This window comes from Musca autumnalis, unplaced genomic scaffold (assembly GCF_047663935.1).
Source record: "Musca autumnalis isolate F117 unplaced genomic scaffold, ASM4766393v1 scaffold_5, whole genome shotgun sequence".
NCBI classification, from domain to species: domain Eukaryota; kingdom Metazoa; phylum Arthropoda; class Insecta; order Diptera; family Muscidae; genus Musca; species Musca autumnalis.
Window position 1 is genome coordinate 11073428 of NW_027412088.1, and position 18043 is coordinate 11091470.

General features: G+C 35.0%; 1 protein-coding gene across 2 annotated transcripts in view; it reads left to right on the top strand.

Annotated features, from left to right (window-relative positions):
• The first annotated feature begins 1087 nt into the window (after positions 1 to 1087).
• dpr1 (defective proboscis extension response 1) overlaps positions 1088 to 18043 on the top strand; it is a 541854-nt gene continuing 524898 nt past the window's right edge. The window contains exon 1 of one of the 2 annotated variants that reach the window (XM_073988758.1): positions 1088 to 3159. The gene's annotated coding sequence lies outside the window, so the exon portion shown is untranslated. The remainder of the gene's footprint in view (positions 3160 to 18043) is intronic. The other variant, XM_073988757.1, reaches the window with a different exon arrangement.

An 18043-nucleotide genomic window follows, 5' to 3' on the forward strand; every position in this document is an offset into this window, starting at 1 on the left:
TCTTCGATCTTAAATCAAACCTGGACAAAATATTTCGATACCCAAAATTTTAACCGAATCGATTGATCCGTTCGACAGTTATCGTGCGCACCAGCCAGACAGACGGACGGACATTGCTACATAGACCTACTCCAAATTGTCTGAAACGGATATCGTACAAACATACTTGGGGTCTAAAACCATTATTTCGATGAGGCACATTTTTGGTCGTATCAAAGTGTATATAACCAACCTCTTTAGCCTTAAGCCTGAGGGTATAAAAACATTGTATATTTTTGGAACCAATTAAATAATTTTAGAAATGACTGAATGAACAATTTAAAAATTAGTTAGTTTAATTCTGAGGAAAGCATTATTTCATTTTAGAAAAACATCCTTTAACCATTAGTTAGTTCAATGCCGAGGAGAAACATTACCTTTTATTAAGACATTTGATTTCAAAGCTGATTCATTCATGTTAGGGATGAACACATGATTTCAATTGGAATTTACTTCAAGGCAAATTATGCAGGTCTGTGTTAAGGAATTTTCCTTTAAATATCCTGTTTCGTTCTAATTTTTTTCTGTAAACAAAATAAACAGCTGATTTCACGTTAATGTGGAGATTTACATAGAAAACAGACGATTAAAGTAATAATGATTACAAATGTGAAGTTATTTTGTTGTTTTGTTTACAGGTCAATAACTCTTATACACAGAAATGTTATTTTTAGTGAGAATAACAAGAAAGAGAGATAGAAAGTGGGAGAGAATGTTAATATGTAACGGTAACATTTTATGTTTACATAAATACCGTTATACAAAGCCTGTAAAAGAGAGAGGGGAGTTCTCTCGCTGTGCAGAGCAACACACTACCATCTGCGGAATTTACTCATCCAAACATTTAAACTGTTAACAAATCTAAATGCCTGTGGCAAAATAAGTCGATGTTTAGCAGAGGCACACACACAAAACAAGCAAACGGCAATCAACCTGAAAACAGGGCCATTAACAGTGCCAACCATCTAACGAAGTGGAGAGCAACGAATTCTGATAAGAACAAATACACGAATGCCACCAGTTGGGGCAGCAGCAGCCGCCTCTGTCTGTATTGTCTGTGTGCAGAATGTGTAATAACGACAAATACGAACAGCAGTAGTGTTATCCTGTGAGTCGTGAATTAAGCACGCGTTTTCAGTAACGTGCGGTATTTTTGCGAGCTACTTTTTTCCCCATTAAGTCCGCACAATTTACAGTGTAAACAGAATATTTGGAAACAAATTTTGTGCAAAAAGCAAGAAAGAAAAGGAAATGTGAAAACAAATTTTGTTTGCCTAGAAGCGTGAATAAATTTACCCCCAAAAAAATTGGAAAAGAATAAGAAAAGAAAATTGATATTGAAAGTGTTTAAGTGAAATTTGGCAAAATATGTGTTTTGTGTGCAAATAAATTACTTTTCGACATAACCCTGTAATACGAATAAAAATAACCAGGCCTCCATTTAGTTAGTGTGGCATGAAGTTGAAACAAAAGCTCCTAAACAAACCTTCTTTTGGAAAACATAATTAAAAATAGCTCTTCTTATTTACTTTGAGAGTTTTCTAACTTTTGTACTGGTGTTCGGTTGTGCGGTTTTAACATTTTCATTACAACATCATCTTGTGGCATTACTACCAACCAACTACCTACCTATCTACCTGCCTAGCATATTACCTTTCATGCCTGTGCATGCTAGTCATGATGATACAGCTGTTCTGGAATATGTGGTCTCTATAAATTAAGGCATACTTCAAGGCGGCCATATGTGTTCTATGCAACTCGTATTTATGTGTGTTTATGGGTAAACAGTACAAGTGTGCGGTTAATGCAACTTTTTCTCCTTGTTGTTCGGTTTCATGTGGTTGTTCACCCACTTTTTTATGTCGCCTCATTTCTGGCTGAGTGAACAAATAAATTTTCAAAAGTAAAAAAACGCAGAAAAGTGTAAAACAAACAAAAAACAAAAGAAGAACATACGAACTTTGTGAGGTGAAAGTATTGTGTCTCAGGTGTTTTATGGTGTAGGTGGCCTGCGAAAGAAATCCTGGATATGGATATAAATTACCGCACTTCCACAGAAATAGAAAAAATATAAAAAGTGAGAAGTGGCTACATACTCTTTCGTGTACAATGGAAAATAAATTATAAAAAATAAAGCATACTTTTGGGGTGATCTTAAGAAGAGTGCTACAAAATACGAAGTGTGAGGTGAAAATAACTGCAGAACGAAAGTGAATTGGAAATATATTCAGAAAAAATCATTTTTCAAATGTTCTAAAAATATATAAACTACAAAGTGGAACAAAAATCTCAAATTATGTGAAAATTTCCATATTTATTTAAGCACTTTATAAAAAAGAAAATAATAAAAAATTAATTATACAGCACTATATTTTAAATTATAATCACAATATAAGGACGACCTTAATAAAAAAAATAAATAATGAAAAATTATGAATAAGTGAAATATGACCTATTTTGGATTGTTGAATAATATAATGAAATTAAAATCATAACATTAATAAATAAAAATTCCCAAACAACAAAGTTAAAAAATAAAAAAATTACTATTAAAATTTATAAAAATGGCAAATATCATAAATAATCCAAATAACGATGACTAGCAAGTGGATTTGAAATCTTCGTTTGCTCAAACTCAAAAATCATAAATTTAAACCTTTGAAAAGTAACAAAAATACACAAAAAGTTTATTTCTGGAAATTCTTTTTAATAAACAACTACCTAGTGTATTAAAAAAAACCTAATCAAGTACACACAAGTCTGAAACTTCATCTCAATCACGTTGTTGTTTTTAATAATTCACTAACCGCAAAAAGTGTTAAGCAAATTTAATAAACCAAACCAACTTCCTTATGTTCTTCAAAATAAAAACGACGTTTTTTTCCTGAATCACCATAACTTTTCCCAGCTTTCACTCTCTTTTTCGTTCTTCCTGGACGACCAACTAAATTCAAGTTGAAACTTTTTCTTGATCAATAAAGAAATTATGCAAATTTAGTCATTGGACACGTCAAACAATAGTCCATAACGTAACAAGAGTAGCTGTAATACGCTACACGCAACCCCACAAAGAAGGACAACGCAGCATAACCAACAAAACAACAAGGACAACAAATAAAAGTAAGCAAACAATGACAATAACAACTTTGTTTATTTTTCATCTTGTTTTTTTTTGTTACAAAAGAGATTAAAAGTTTATTTAAAGTAAAAGTAGCAGCAACACGAAAAGTAACAACAATAAAGGAGAGCGAAAAAAACTTTTTTAAAGAATTCCTAAACGTGACAACAAGAAGCTCTAAACGAATTTTGTTTACCCTTTGCACAAAAGATGTTGTAGTAGGCAGGCAGGCAGGCAATGGGAATTCTTAGGAAGCTTTGCAATAAAAAATAAGAAACAGTTTTTTCCTAAGAGGCTTGCATTAGCAAAGTTCTTAAAATGGTCTTAATACTTTAAAGTAATTTATCTCTTCTTTCTTTATCGTTTTTTAGGGGATTTTTTTGTTGGGGAGTTAGAGTTAGCAGCAGAGAGAGAGAGAGTTAATCGCCAAATAAAAGAAAATTAAAAATACTTTATTATATCTGGAGTTAGATAAATCTGGAATAAAGAAAACCACGCTTTAAGAAACTGATCGGCACATTTTTCATAAAAACTGATTGTAGTCGATTTTGTCCCGGTTTTTTTAAAAGTATGGGGCCGCTTCGTCACGTTTTTGTTCAAAATGTTCTCATATCTGGGTGCCATCGTGGTGCAATGGTATGCACGCCCGACTTGCGCGAAGAAGGTCGCTGGTTCGATTCCCCGGCCAGGCAACATCAAACATTTTTCAACGGTGGCAAAATACCCCTCAGTAATGTTGGCGACATTTCCTGAGTATTTTAGCCTTGAAAAACTTCTCCGCAAGTGGTGTCTTAAGACACGCCGTTCGGACTCGGCGATAAACAGTAGGTCCCATATCATTGAGGTAAATATGAATCGGGGTGCACTCATTGATATGAGAGAAGTCTCCCTTGTACCGAACGGGATGTTGTGGAACATCGTTTTTGTTTTTTTTTTGTGCTAATATCTGGACTGTTAGGTTTTGTCATTTCGTTTGTAACACATCGAAATATTCATCGGAGACCCTATAAAGTGTCTCATATTCTCTAAGCAGGGCTTTGGAGTCGAGCCATTTTTCCTTCGACTCCGGGCCAGTTTTTTCACGACTCCGACTCCGGAGTCGACTCCGAGGGAAATTTCCTATACCACTAAAAATTAATAAAATATGCTAAATTTTTAAAATTTTCCTATACTAGGACCCTGTATGCTTATCTGTTGTTTTCTCCTAGGCATTTTGTAATGCAATGCGATGTAAAATTGATGTTCCGTATTGAATCTGCTGCATCTTATATCGAAAAGAAACAACAGAAAGAATTGAGAAAGTTTCAGTAGATTTTGCCGGAATATGTGTACGAGTATACCCTCCGATTATCAATTTAAAACAAAAACAAGTAGAACTGACGAGTTTGATTAATTTTTTTTTTTTTTTGACGGACGGGTCACATACATAGCTTTTTCGTTTTATTTTGTCGAAATATGAAAATTGGTATGCCAAAAGGGGGGTTTATATTAATCTGTAACTTACAGATTTTACGAAAGCGAAAATTTGTTGCTGACTCATTTTAAAGTACATGTAGAATAGAATATGTCGATCGGATAAAAATTAGCTGAGATATGAGCGTTAGAAAGAGAAAATTCATTGTGATTTGTATGTAAAATCGAAGTTTGAAACACGGTTTTCTCAAAATGGCATTTTGGGATTATTACACGTATAAAAAGATTGCACTTAAGCAAGAGACTTTTAAAAACAATTTTTGACGGATTTATAGAGAAAAAACTTTTTTAGGAAAAGTCGAAATTTTGACTTCTACAGTTCACAATTTTTTTTTTTAAATGGATATTTTTTTAATCCGTTATGCTTAAGTACAATATTATTATGCTCTTAATGATCCCAGAAAAACATATGCTGATCGGTTTATTCGTTTTCGAGTTACAGTGGTCACCGCAAACTGCTTTAGTAAAAACAGTGTTTCGTAGGCGGCCATTTGTCAGAAAAATGTACAATATTTTTCGACAAAAAAATCCGAAAGTAGCTCAAGGTGTTATCAAACAGATGAAAACAATATCTTTTGGAAAAAATTGGTAGATTTACATAATACTTTTTCCACATTATATTGTGAAGTATAAATATGTGTGATCTAAAACTAGTGTTCCAGAGTGTATATAAGTTTTGTCATAAATGTGATGGTATATTAAGAAATCGATTCATATTGAATGATACAATTACAATTCTATTGTCATGGAACATTACTAAATATAATAAATCCTTTGCTTACAAGTTTACTCATAGATTTCCTATAAAATGAATAAACTATTTATCAAAATTTTATTAAAGTTCATCTCTCTATCATAAAAAAATAAAAACTCTTTTGATAAATGTAGAAAAAAATGTTGCCCGGAGTCGGAGTCGAGCTTTTTTCACGACTCCAGACTCCGACTCCAAAGCCCTGATTCAAAGTCGTTATAACCATGTCCGCCTGTCCGTCCGTCCGTCTGTTGAAATCAAGATGAAGCTCGCAATTTTTAAGATAGAGCTTTGTAATGTGGTGTAGAAGTTTATATTACTCCTAGGATGTTTGGTATTGCAAATGGGCTATATCGGTTCACGTTTTGATATAGTCCCCATAGAACGCTACCACGCGATTTTCGGTATTTTGAAGGGTTTAGCTTTATTATCACACTGAAATGGCTGAAATTTGGTACTTAGTCTGCGTTGGGGGTATAAAACTTTCCCCCAGAAATTTGTTGGCATGTCGGTATGGTTCCACGCCTTCATATAGCCCCCATAGAACGGTACATCCAGATTCCCGGTATTTTGAAGTTTGCGGCATCAATATACCACCGAAATTGTTAAAATTTGGTACATATTAAGTCTTCGTTGGGGGTACAAAACTTTCCATATGAAATTTGTCGGTATAGGTCCACGCCTTTATATAGCCCCCATAGAACAATACCTCCCGATTTTCGGTATTTTGAAGGTTGTGGCCTCAATATTCCTCCGAAATGGCTAAAATTTGCTACTTAGTCTTCGTTGGGGGTATAAGACTTTCCCCCAGAATTTGGTCGGTATAGGTCCACGCCTTCATATACATAGCCCCCATAGAGCGGTACCTCCCTATGTTGGGTATTTTAAAGGTTGTGGCCACAATAATACACCGAAATGACGAAATGATGATTTGGTATTTAGTCGTCTTTGGGGGTATACAACTTTCCATATGAAATTTGTCAGTATAGGTTTACGTCTTCATATAGTCCCATAGAACGATACCTCAGTATTTCCGGTATTTTGAATTTTGCGGCATCAATATTCTGCCGAAAATGTTGAAATTTCGTAGTAAGTCTTCATTGGGGATATAAAACTTTCCCCAGAAATTTTTCGGTACGGGTTCACGCCTTAATATAGCCCCCTTAGAAGAGTACCTCCCGATTTTCGATATTTTGAAGGTTGTGACCGAATAAAACCATCGAAATGCCTGAAGTTTGGTATTTAGCTTTCCCCTATAAATTTGTCCGTATAGGTCCACGCCTTCATATAGCCCATAGAATGGTACATCTCAATTTTCGATATTTTGAAGGTAGTGGCCTCAATATTCCACCGAAATGGCTAACATTTGGTATTTAGTCTTTGTTGGGAGTACAAAACTTTCCACCTGAAAATTTTAGGTATAGGTCCGCCCACCTCTTTATATTGCCATTATGTTTTGATTCAATTATGTGTATTATTTTGTTTTGATACATAAATGTGTAAAATATTGTGTTTGAGAATTTACACAATGTCAGATGTGAGCCCAGGTCAAGGGATTCTAAAACTGAAGACTTTTGAATTTAATTAAACTTTTTATATGTACGTAAATCCACATATAGATACATAATACTTTACATATTACTCAGGCAGTAACAGGAAGTTAAGAAGCTAATCCAATGTGGACGGTTTTGGGAAACCCATATTTTATTCCTGTAGTAGAATTATGTAACTCTTTTTTGAGTTACCGACAAAAATCGATAAAATTAAAACGCGAGTGAATGAATGAAAAGTTTAAATAATAGTCGACACTGTTGCTATCGGCAGGACTTAACGACTACTTTATTTCAATAGCGAAGGTACCAAAAATTGTCATTAATTACTGAAATTATAAGCAGTTTTTCGTTAACAAAAAAAGAGTTACAAAATTCTATTCAGTTACTTAGTTGACCCTCTTCAGGACATTTGCCCTATAAGCCGAACTAAGAAATAATTTCCATAACTCTCTATTTGTTGCTATATTTCTCCAATTTGGAATACCAAGTTTTGCAATCTCGTCTTACCCTTGTTGGCACCATCGAAGCCTTGACCTTCCGTATTTATACGTCGTTTTAGCGGGTTCACCATCGCTCATCCTTATGACATGGACTAGCCATCGTAGTCGTTGTACCTCGATATTTTTAACTATACTGGTATCGTTGTATAGCTGATACGACGTCGATATTCACCATCAACACTAGGATGGTCTTAAACCATCGATGTCGGATTTCTTTAGGCGGCACCTCCTAAAGTGTTTAGTTTTCTTAGATGTTAAGATTGCCAAAGTTTGGGCACAATTAGAAAATGCTAGCACATTTCACTGGGACCTCAAAGTTTCCATAAAATTTTCCTGAAAATTCACCGTTGGGCTCATATAAATTACTAAGGAAACTTTAAGGCCCAGTGGCACGAGTTAACATTTTCCAATTGTGCTCAAACTATGGCAATCTTAACATCTAACAAAGCTAAACATTCTAGGGTTGCCGCCTAAAAAAAAAATCGACATCAAGTTTTTATCTTTGAGTTAAAACCAGCCATTCAACACATATTGTCCGGTAGATCTTGCGAAGAATTTCTGTCTCAAACACACCATAAACACACCGGAAACATAAATTAGCATGGGTAGTATCATTAATTTGTAAAATTTATTTTTGTTTGACGAGATGTGTTTTTTTTTTATAACTGCTTACTTAAACCACTGCTTGGCCAATAGTATTCTTCTTCTTATTTCACAACTGATGTTCCTTCTTGTGTTGATGGTGGTACCGAGGTAGACGAAGTCTTCAACTGCATTAAAATTATATGAACCAACTCCCGTAATTGTTCCGTGTTCTAGGGACGCATTTTGCGTCGATACCATCAGCTTGGTCTTAAAGCTGTTTACTTCCAGACCACTTCAGCAACCTTCACGCAGAGAAAAGATATTGTGGGAGCAATCATATTCTAAGAGCAAAATAGTGTATTTTAAAAATCTGAAAATATATATTGTTGGTGAAACAATATATTTTGTGTCATTATGTTTCCTGACACAAAATATATGGTCGAAACAACTATATATATTTTCAAATGTTTAAAATACACTATTTTGCTCTTAGAATATGATTGCTCCCACAATATCTCTTCTCTGCGTGTTGTTAAAGGTCAATATTGTCAGCATAAGCAAGTAAAATTTGACTATCGTATTTGTATAAATTTTTCATTTCTTTTGACGTTTTCATCTTGATAACTTTTTCCAGCAGCTTGTTAAATAAGTCACACGAAAGGGTGTCTCCTCGTCTGAAATCTGTTTTGGTACTGAACTGTCCATAGAGGTTCTTGCCTATTTTAACTGAGGACGGAGTATCAGTTGCAGTCATCTTACAATATCGAGTGATCTTTGCAGGAATACCAAATTTTATTATCCTACTCGAGTGTAAATTGAGAATGTTAATTTTTTCCAAAGGACACTCGGTTCAGATTCAGATATATGCTTTGGATATATATGTACTTTCTACCGATTTCATTAATTTGATGGAAGATTTGGATAAAACTTGCATTTAAAATTTCATCTCGATCTGTGAAATGGTTTAAGACCAGCGACGCTCAGAGAAATACAAACAAAACAAATGCATGTGTGAATCTATGATTGAAAAAAAGCAACAACCAAATGATGTTTTCTGTTTGTTTTTGTTCACGCACAGTGTACGTGAGAGAGAAAACAAATGAAAAGACAACTCAGTGGTATCGCTGAGTATACTGTCTTTACTTTTGTACTTGTCCCGAACTGCCTGTTTAACACTTTTTCATTTTAGTAAAATTACTCAGGGGAAAATGTGAAAAACCGCGTTATTTCATTTTTTCCAATTTTTTATACCCTCGACGTTTAGGCTAGAAAGGGTACATACACTTATAACGAAATAACGGTTTTAGACCCTAGATATGTTTGGACGAATTTCGTTTCAGACAATGTGGAGTCGATTTGGCCATGTCCGGCCGTCTGTCTGTCTGGTTGTTGCGCTAGAAAACTCTCGATCAGATCAATCGATTCGAACCAAATTTTGGATGTCGTAATATTTTGTCCAATCTTAATTTTAGTTTAAAAATGGGCCATATCGGTCCACTCCTTCGGGTAACTCCCCCACAAAAGTTCAAAATGTTTCTGCAAAATGGTGTGAACGATAACTTTCGACATAGACAGGGTTTGAATATGGACTATAACGGTCCACTCTTTTGGGGTACCTCCCACACAAAATTCGGATAAAGTGAAGTTTAAGAGCTCCTCTCGGATCGTTTTGAAATTTTTCACTAAGTTTTCCTTGGGGCTCTCTTTACGATGGTAAAATATTTTTCTTGCGCAAGTCCATACTTCCTGAAATATTGACCTAAAAGCTCCAAGAAACCCTGACAGCCCCAGCCAAAATGACAAATCCGCAAGATAATTCACGCAGGGAGTTTCTGATTGGTGCAGACTTTGCACATCGTATTATTTCATCCATTTATGCATCAGGTTGGAATATAGACTATATCGGTCTACTCCTTCGGGTACCTCACACACAAAATTCGTATAAACTGACGTTTAAGAGTTCCTATTGCATCGTTTTGATTTTTTTTAGTAGGTTGTTCGAGCGGCCTCATTTACAACATTTTTTTTCCGGAGTAAGCCAAAACATCCTATGATAATGGCCCAAAAGCTCCAAAACCCTGCCGGCACATAGTAAAAGGGAAATTGTGCACGATAATTCTAATACTTTTTCAAAAATTTCTTTCAAACTTAGAAAAACGTAATTTAATATTTCGAGTCCTTTATAAAGAAGTTTGGTTACTAAAAATGTTTGGTATATGTCAATGATTTGGTTTAACCCCACATTACGGTACATACATATTTTATAGCAAACTCCTGATACAAAATCAATATATTTTATATACGGCATAGTTATTGTGTTTGGTTTGGTTTTGTTGTTGTTTTTTTTGTTTTTTCTTTTAGTCAGTGGCTCAGGGTATATCTCTGATACTTTCTTACTTGTTCAAAATACATTTGTATATGTGACTGTTATTCGGCATTCAGCTTTTTTGGCAGAGGAAACCTTATCATCAAAATTTGGTGACATATCACAATTCGATATGGCACCCATATAACGGTACCCACAGATATATCCTATTTTTGCTGTAAATAAATCCCTGCTAATATTTGTCAGTATATGTTCAGGTTTTAGTATTTACTTTAGTCCATATTTAATGGTACCACCTGACTGATATACTTTTTTCATATTTAGAGACGCTATAGAATACAATTCTTGATCGAGAATTTTTGATGAAGAGTTCTGCCTCCAACCGTCTTCGAAATATGTGTGTACTGTTATATGGTGGTTTCGGGAAAGCTTAGACCTACCGCGAAAAGAGTTTGTAGGTTTGTTAAATATTCACATAGAACTCTGTATACCAAACTACAGCCAGTTTGGACTGTATTTTTAGAAAAATCTAAAATGCAGAATTTAACATTTTTGTCAAAAGTTTGGCTTTCACCCCAAATTCACCAGGAACTATTGGCCGTTTTTGATGAAAGTTGAATTGAAGGAAAGCTTAAAATATTTTTGTCCAAAAACGTTACATAATTAAAAAAAGAAACATTTCTGATCCTCTATACCCCGTAGATATTTTTAGAGTTTTCGGGTCAACATGTCGGGTAATATGGACTTTCCCACGAACAATTTATAAACGATCTTCGAAGAGCCTTTAAGTTTAACTTATGGGAGGGAGTGGACCGACATAATTTATTTCCAAACTGCAGCAAAGTTTTGAAGAAATATCACAATGTCCAATCTTTCATTATTCTGGGTTCCTGATTTACTTCCCAATATTATTAATTCCCCAAACGATTTCGACACCTCAACATGTTGTTGGACAGGTAACTTTGCAACAATCAACGAAGTTGTGTTGCAAGAATGAAATAAGATTTTTTTTTTCAATCTTTTGTTTCCATAAGCAAAAACAAAAACAATTTCTGCTTTAGACAAAACTAATTACAATATATACATTTTCTTCTAATATAATCAATTAAGTTGATACACTTAAGTGAAACGATAAAATACGCTAGAAAATTACAGCCAACTTAAATCAAGCCCGTCTAAGACCAAAGAATTTATGACAGGCAGGGCCAAAAGATAATCATCGCTAAATACAATTTTACGACTATTAGGAAAATAAATATTTTTGTCAGGCCTAAATTTAAGTGTCACAAAGTTTTGGACAAAACTGATTACATTTCTCAAACCTATGAAGAATACCAGAAAACAAAAAACTAAGAAACAAAAACAGGAATTTCTTGTGAACCTTTTGAGTTACCAATGGTTTACTTTAATACTTAGGTTCTTCCTCTACACACTTTTCTTTCGGCTGCTGGCTGGCAACTGCATGGGGCAAGCATGTACAATCTTAGGATGATGTTGCACAAGACAAAAAGAGAAAACAACTCCCGACAACAAAGCAAAAACTTTATGGTTTGTTGTTGTTTTAGCAGTAGCCTACTTTTAGGAGTAAGACAAGTATGTAATCAACAACAATGAAGGCAACAAACTCTTGCATAGTTTACAGCTGGCGGATGGACCATAAACTAGAGCATAACATTTGGCGTTTTTTTCTGTTGTTGTTGCGTTGAATAATACAATTGAATTATGGTCTGGGTTAGGGTGGGAGAAAACAGAAACAGAAAAAAGGAAAATAAAAATACAAAACAAAATAAATGTTAAAGACTTTTAAACATTTTTTAAAAAGAAATAGGGGAGAAAAGTTGTAGTAGGATTTCTCTTCCGTCTTCCTGCCCTTTCTTAATACCACCTAATGAAATGTTTAAGAGCCATAAACTGGGCATAAATTAAGTTGTTTCTGTTGTTGTTGTTCAGGGCTAGCTGTAAAACTTTTCATTTTGAGAAGATTCTTTAGTTTGTAGTGAAGATGTTTTCATTTCATTAGCATTGGCAAATAAACGTCGTTTCGTTCAGTTTAAAGTCCAGTCCGGTCCTTGGCATGGAAATTAAAACTTTGAAGGTGAATATGAGTTTTAAGGTTAGAGTTCTTCTCTATGGCCTCTAAAATCATTTTATAGCCCAGATAAGCTGGGATAAAGAAGTTTAGTGCAATTTTCCATTTCGCTTTACATTTGCCTAAAATTTTCTAGTTTCTGTGAAAGACATAGTTTAATGTTGAGAAGAGTGATTGTCTGCTTGCTTAGCTGGTAGGGGCAGAGGTATTTAACAACAATAAAAAAGAAATAAATCATTTTATTTGCGAAAGTATCATCACTTGATACTCAGACACATCAGTTTGAATAAAGTTTTACTGCAATTCAGAGGGCGAAGACAATTTAATTTTGAAGTTTGTGGGTTGGGAGAAACGAAGACTCAATTTAATATAAATTTTGTATAGTTTTTTATGGTTTTCTTGCGGTCGGTAGTGATCATCTATCTAAAATGTGTTAAGACTCATTATTATTAAGAAACTCATATCTTCTAAAAAGTTTTCTTTTGAGATTATAGAAACATTTTTTTTAGTTGCTTGTTTCCTTGAATTTTCAATGGTTTGGAGGACCAATGTTCCAAAGCCTATACATAATTTAATGGTCGGGTACTTGATCAGCTGGCTTACACAGATTGGCAATGGTAGGTCGTCCTTCATTTGAATAAGGAGGCTAAGGGAAACATTCTACCTTCAACACTTTGGATAACGTGGACGTATACAATTTGATACCATAAAAATCTGTCTCCTCGAAAAAATGGTTTGGGTGAAACAAATTTCTGACAATTTGGAGTGAATTTAGCCCAATCTGTCCGCCTGTCTCTCTGAAAGGCTGGTTGAGCGTGTGATAATTCTCGAACGGATCAGTCGATCGGTTCCAAACATTGCACCTGTGAATATTTGGTCCAACTCAGGTTCGAAGAGCGGTCATATGAACGTTCCTTCGGGTACCTCCCACACAAATTAAAAAAGTTTCGTAGAAGTTCAACCATCGGCCAGGCAACGGATACTTTAGAAATTTTTTAAAACAGATACTTCTCGCGGTCCTATTACGACGCTATAATTTTTATAGATCCCAAGTATGTTTGGACGAAATCCATTCCAGACAGTGTGGAGTCGATTTAGCTATGTCCGTTTGTCTGGCTGGGGCCCACGATAACTCTCGAACGACTCAATCAATCCTCGTAATATTTTGTCGAAACCCATGTTCGAAGATGGGTCATATCGATCCATTCCCTCGTGTACCCCCACAATATTCTAAAAATTTAAGCAAATATTATGCCCACGATAATTCTCGAAGGAAGTAACGGATTTGGTCCATGTATTGTACATCATAATGTTTCCACCGGTGATAGATCAGGTTAGAATATAGCCTGCTCTCGTTTTGATCCTTTTTTTTGCAATAGGTTGTTCTCGGGCCGCTTTTACGACGATACAAGGCAAGTCCATACTTCCTGAGAAATTGACCCGAAAGCTAGTGGCTACTGCGCACTACAACTTTTGACCAAATAATGCGTTGTAACGGTGTAACTGATTGTGTTCAAATATTTTTTATCGGTCCACCCCTTCTGGTACCTCCTCCGCAAAATATCAAAAATATTCGCTAACATGGTACGCCAGATATTTCATAAACAAAGACACCGATTTGGTCTTAACTTTGGATTTCGTAATATTTTGTCCTTCTTGTCCTGTTTACAGCAGTACTATGTTATTCAGGTGCCCAGTCCATACTTCTTGATATACCAATTGAAATGGCAGAAATTAAAAGAAATTACTCCCTAAATAAGATCCGCTTCCAAAAGAGACTACGTTGATACATTCCTTTGTGTACCTCCACCGAAACACGTTTGAGATTCCATCCAAATCGTACGTTCAAAAAAGTCCTCCAAATTCTGGAAACCCCTCAAATACAAAAATGTTGGTGAAAAGGATTTTTGTTGTGTTGCCGGTATTCGAACTGTCTTTAATTAAAGATGCAAATCACACAGGCTGAGGGTATACCTGACACTTTTTTACTTCTTTAGTTGTTTATTTATTGACATTTCCGTACAGCACCCCTTTTGTTGATTAATTTGTCCTCTACAAGAGTTTGCGCTCACTCCTCAACATCCTGTTTGGTACACGTCTAGAAATTCGGTTAATACCATTACAGCTCATACTAATAAAACCCTCCTTTTCCGAATTCAAACTATTCGCGATAGGTCCGATGACATCTCTGTCCAGACGATTAAAGAAGGAAGTTCCAATTGGCTGGATTACCGGCATACGGAGAAGCTTTTGGTACAGAACAATTCATCATTTGGCTTGACGTCGGCGTAATGGTCGAAGATGCTTCAATCGGTCATGTATACCGATAATTTCGAAGTAAGATGTATCTACGAAATATTCTACATTTTAGATTAACCCTAAAAATGAAGAAACCCACCTTCTAGCCTTATAGTTTCCATACAAACATTCCGACTTCTTTTAACAGCGTTCTGTCAACGCCATTAAAAGATCGTCGCCATTGACTAAAGGCACACCTTTTACGGTGACTCAATATATTACTCATGGATAAGATATAAAGGCCTGGTCCAAGATATGATTATATGGCCATGTCGCTATTCAAACATCTTTAGATGGACATTCACACTGAAGACTGGATCCTTGGAAAAACTAGCCACCATGTCATTTCTAGATAAGTTTTCTTATCCAACCGCGGCGGTCTATGCGGTCAGTCTCTCATGGTCCGTGCTAACAGAGCATGAATTTTTAAGTATTTTGCTTCTTATGTTTTTTTCTTTCGAACATCAAGAAAATCGAATGCCAAGAAAATCGACCTATGGGTGAGCTTCTATTGCCACGGGCTTATATTGGTTTATTTTGTTCCCTTCAATGCTAGAAATCATGTGCATGTCACAAGACTTCTTCGATTCCGCCGTGTTATCCTCTCGATTTGGGTTCGTACTAAAGCAGACCAACAATAAGAATCCCCATTTTAGTCGTAAGCTCTATCGTTACGTACATGGATGAGAATGCCAAAATTTGAGATGTTGAGAACTTTACTAGGGATTCAAATTAACAGTCTCTGTTGGACATTAGTTGTGAAGTGCAGATGTTGTAACCGATAGCTAATTAAGTGAAATTAAAAATCCCTGATGATGAACGTAGAGGACGTTCGAAATATTGGATAATAAAACTAAATAAAAACAAAAACTCTTGTTTTTATTCCTGACCTAAAAGCCAAACTAAACCAACCAAAATAGACAGTCCAAAGGTCAACAAAAACTACATTCGACAGTCTCTGTGAAGGTTATTGAAAAGTCGCAGCAGAAAATATAGGAACATTATCCCAACTAGCTATGAAATGGAACCTGGATACACATCTGGTACCACCAATGTAGTCTGTCAGACTACTGCGATAAAAAAACAAAAGCTGGGGCATATGTTTGACAACTTTGTAGGGAGAACAATGATGTATTCTCCTACCATTAGATTTTACAGACCAAAAACCTACTTGTTTATCAATAACGATGTCTAGTTTATTTACTGAAATTGATGGCAAGAATATATTTTATATGGAAACGGAAAAATTAGGCCAAAATATGGGAAGCTGCTCTTAAAGACGAATTTGCTTTTCCTATTTTGGGAAATACGTATTTTTTATAAATTTCTGAATAAAGAAGTAGCTATATTTCGGAAACTTTAATCTATATTGGGTCATTGCTTTTTTGTTAGGTTTGATGATGATAACGTTGTTAATTCCTTAAATGTACTATATATTAGCAAACTCAATCTTTACTGAACTACAACTTTTGTCACCCGATAAGGCACGCGGTTTTGTATTCTCAGAAAAATGCGTGAGAGTGCCCTTATTCAGACCATTTGCACTTTTGTATTTGCCCCGACCTGTTTGTTTAGAATTTTTTTAATTTTAATGAAATTACTCAGGGATTAATTGGAGAAACCGCATTCTTCTATTTTTGATATTTTTCTTAAATGAATTATTATAATGTTTGGAAATTTTTTTTTACCAATTTATGTGGAAATTTACCTATGTTTCAAAAAAGCCGCACATAACAGCAAATCATCAAATTTTCAACGGTGACAAAATACCCCTCAGTTATGTTGGCGAAATTTTCTGAGTATTTCAGCCATGTAAAACTTCTCTACAAGTGATGTTTTACAACACACCATTTCGGACTCTAGCTAATAGGAATTGGGGTGCACTCATTGATGTTAGAGAAAACTCCATTGTCCCTTCTGGAATGTTTGTGTGTTATTGTTTTTGGCCAAATTAGCCAATTCGGTATGAAAATTTATTATTAATATTTTCTATTTTTTAACATTGGAAACTCCAGTACGTATTATTGTTATTAATTAGAAAAAATCACAATACAAATCATACGCACATACGCAACAATGTTAGAAAATACAAAATATTAAACAAACCAACCAAAAACTTAGTTAAAGCACACAGAAATGCATCACTTTTCTGAGCGACATTTTTGCAGAACATTTGGAAGCTGAAAAACGTCATCTTGTGGTACTTTTATAGCGGCTCTTAAAATAAAGGACGAAAAGGACATTGAAGGAAGTAAGTTAGAAGGTCGAAGTGCTCTACGAAAATAATCCTCATTCGATTTGACTGCAGACATGTCATCTCAAAAATAAGCTAAAACAAACAATGAACAAAGATATAACGCTAATTCCTGATGGCTTACAGGTTCTCTAGCAAAAACTGCATCACGCCATAACGCGGAAGTTCGATTCCCGGCGCAATTGTCCTTTGGATTCTTAATATACTCACCAAGGGCTTTCATCTTCAAAAGGAATTATCTCTGCCCCAAAATTTGTGTTCACAGTGTATTTGATGTTTTCTAAAAAGCTTAGAGACCGAGGAAAAGCATGTTTTTGTTTTGATGGGGTTATGGCCACTTGCAAATTTTACAAAATCAAAAAATTTATTTGGCTCATTTTGAAGGACAGGTAGAATAGAATATGTTGCAAAAATTTCTGGAGTCAATCCGTCAAAAATTAGCTGATGTATGAACCTTAGAAAGGAAACATTTATTGTGATTTGTATGTAATATCGAAGTTTTAAACGCGGTTTTCTCGAAATGGCATTTTTGAAACTCGGAAACAGATGATACAATGTTCATATGTTTTTGTTGGGATTATTAAAGCAAACGGCAAAAAAATTGAGTAAACACTGTGTGAATGCATGGTTTTTCAATGGAAAGAAGCTCCCTTTGCTTACTCGCGAGTAAAGGGCTGCGGAATGCTGGACTTCACTATGCAACACTGAAAATGCAAACAACTTCTAGTATGCATTTTTTGAAAGTACATATTTAGACTACAAAAGCCCTAATAGGGTTTTGTCCTGTCAGATCCAGTTCGGATTTTATGGTCTCATCTAAACCGGGCTAAATCTACACTTTTTTGCATTTATCATGCCATTATCTCAGAGACGAATAGGAATTTGGCCTTGCTGTCTTTAGCAATATTGTAGCCCTAAACTAGTTGAACTTATCTTTTGAAAAAACCACATAAGAAAAACTCCATCTAGGGCATCAATCTATAAAATATAGAAAATTTTACATAATTGCTGAAATTCTGGTCAGTATCGGCTAAAATATTGCGAGTTGAACCAAGTA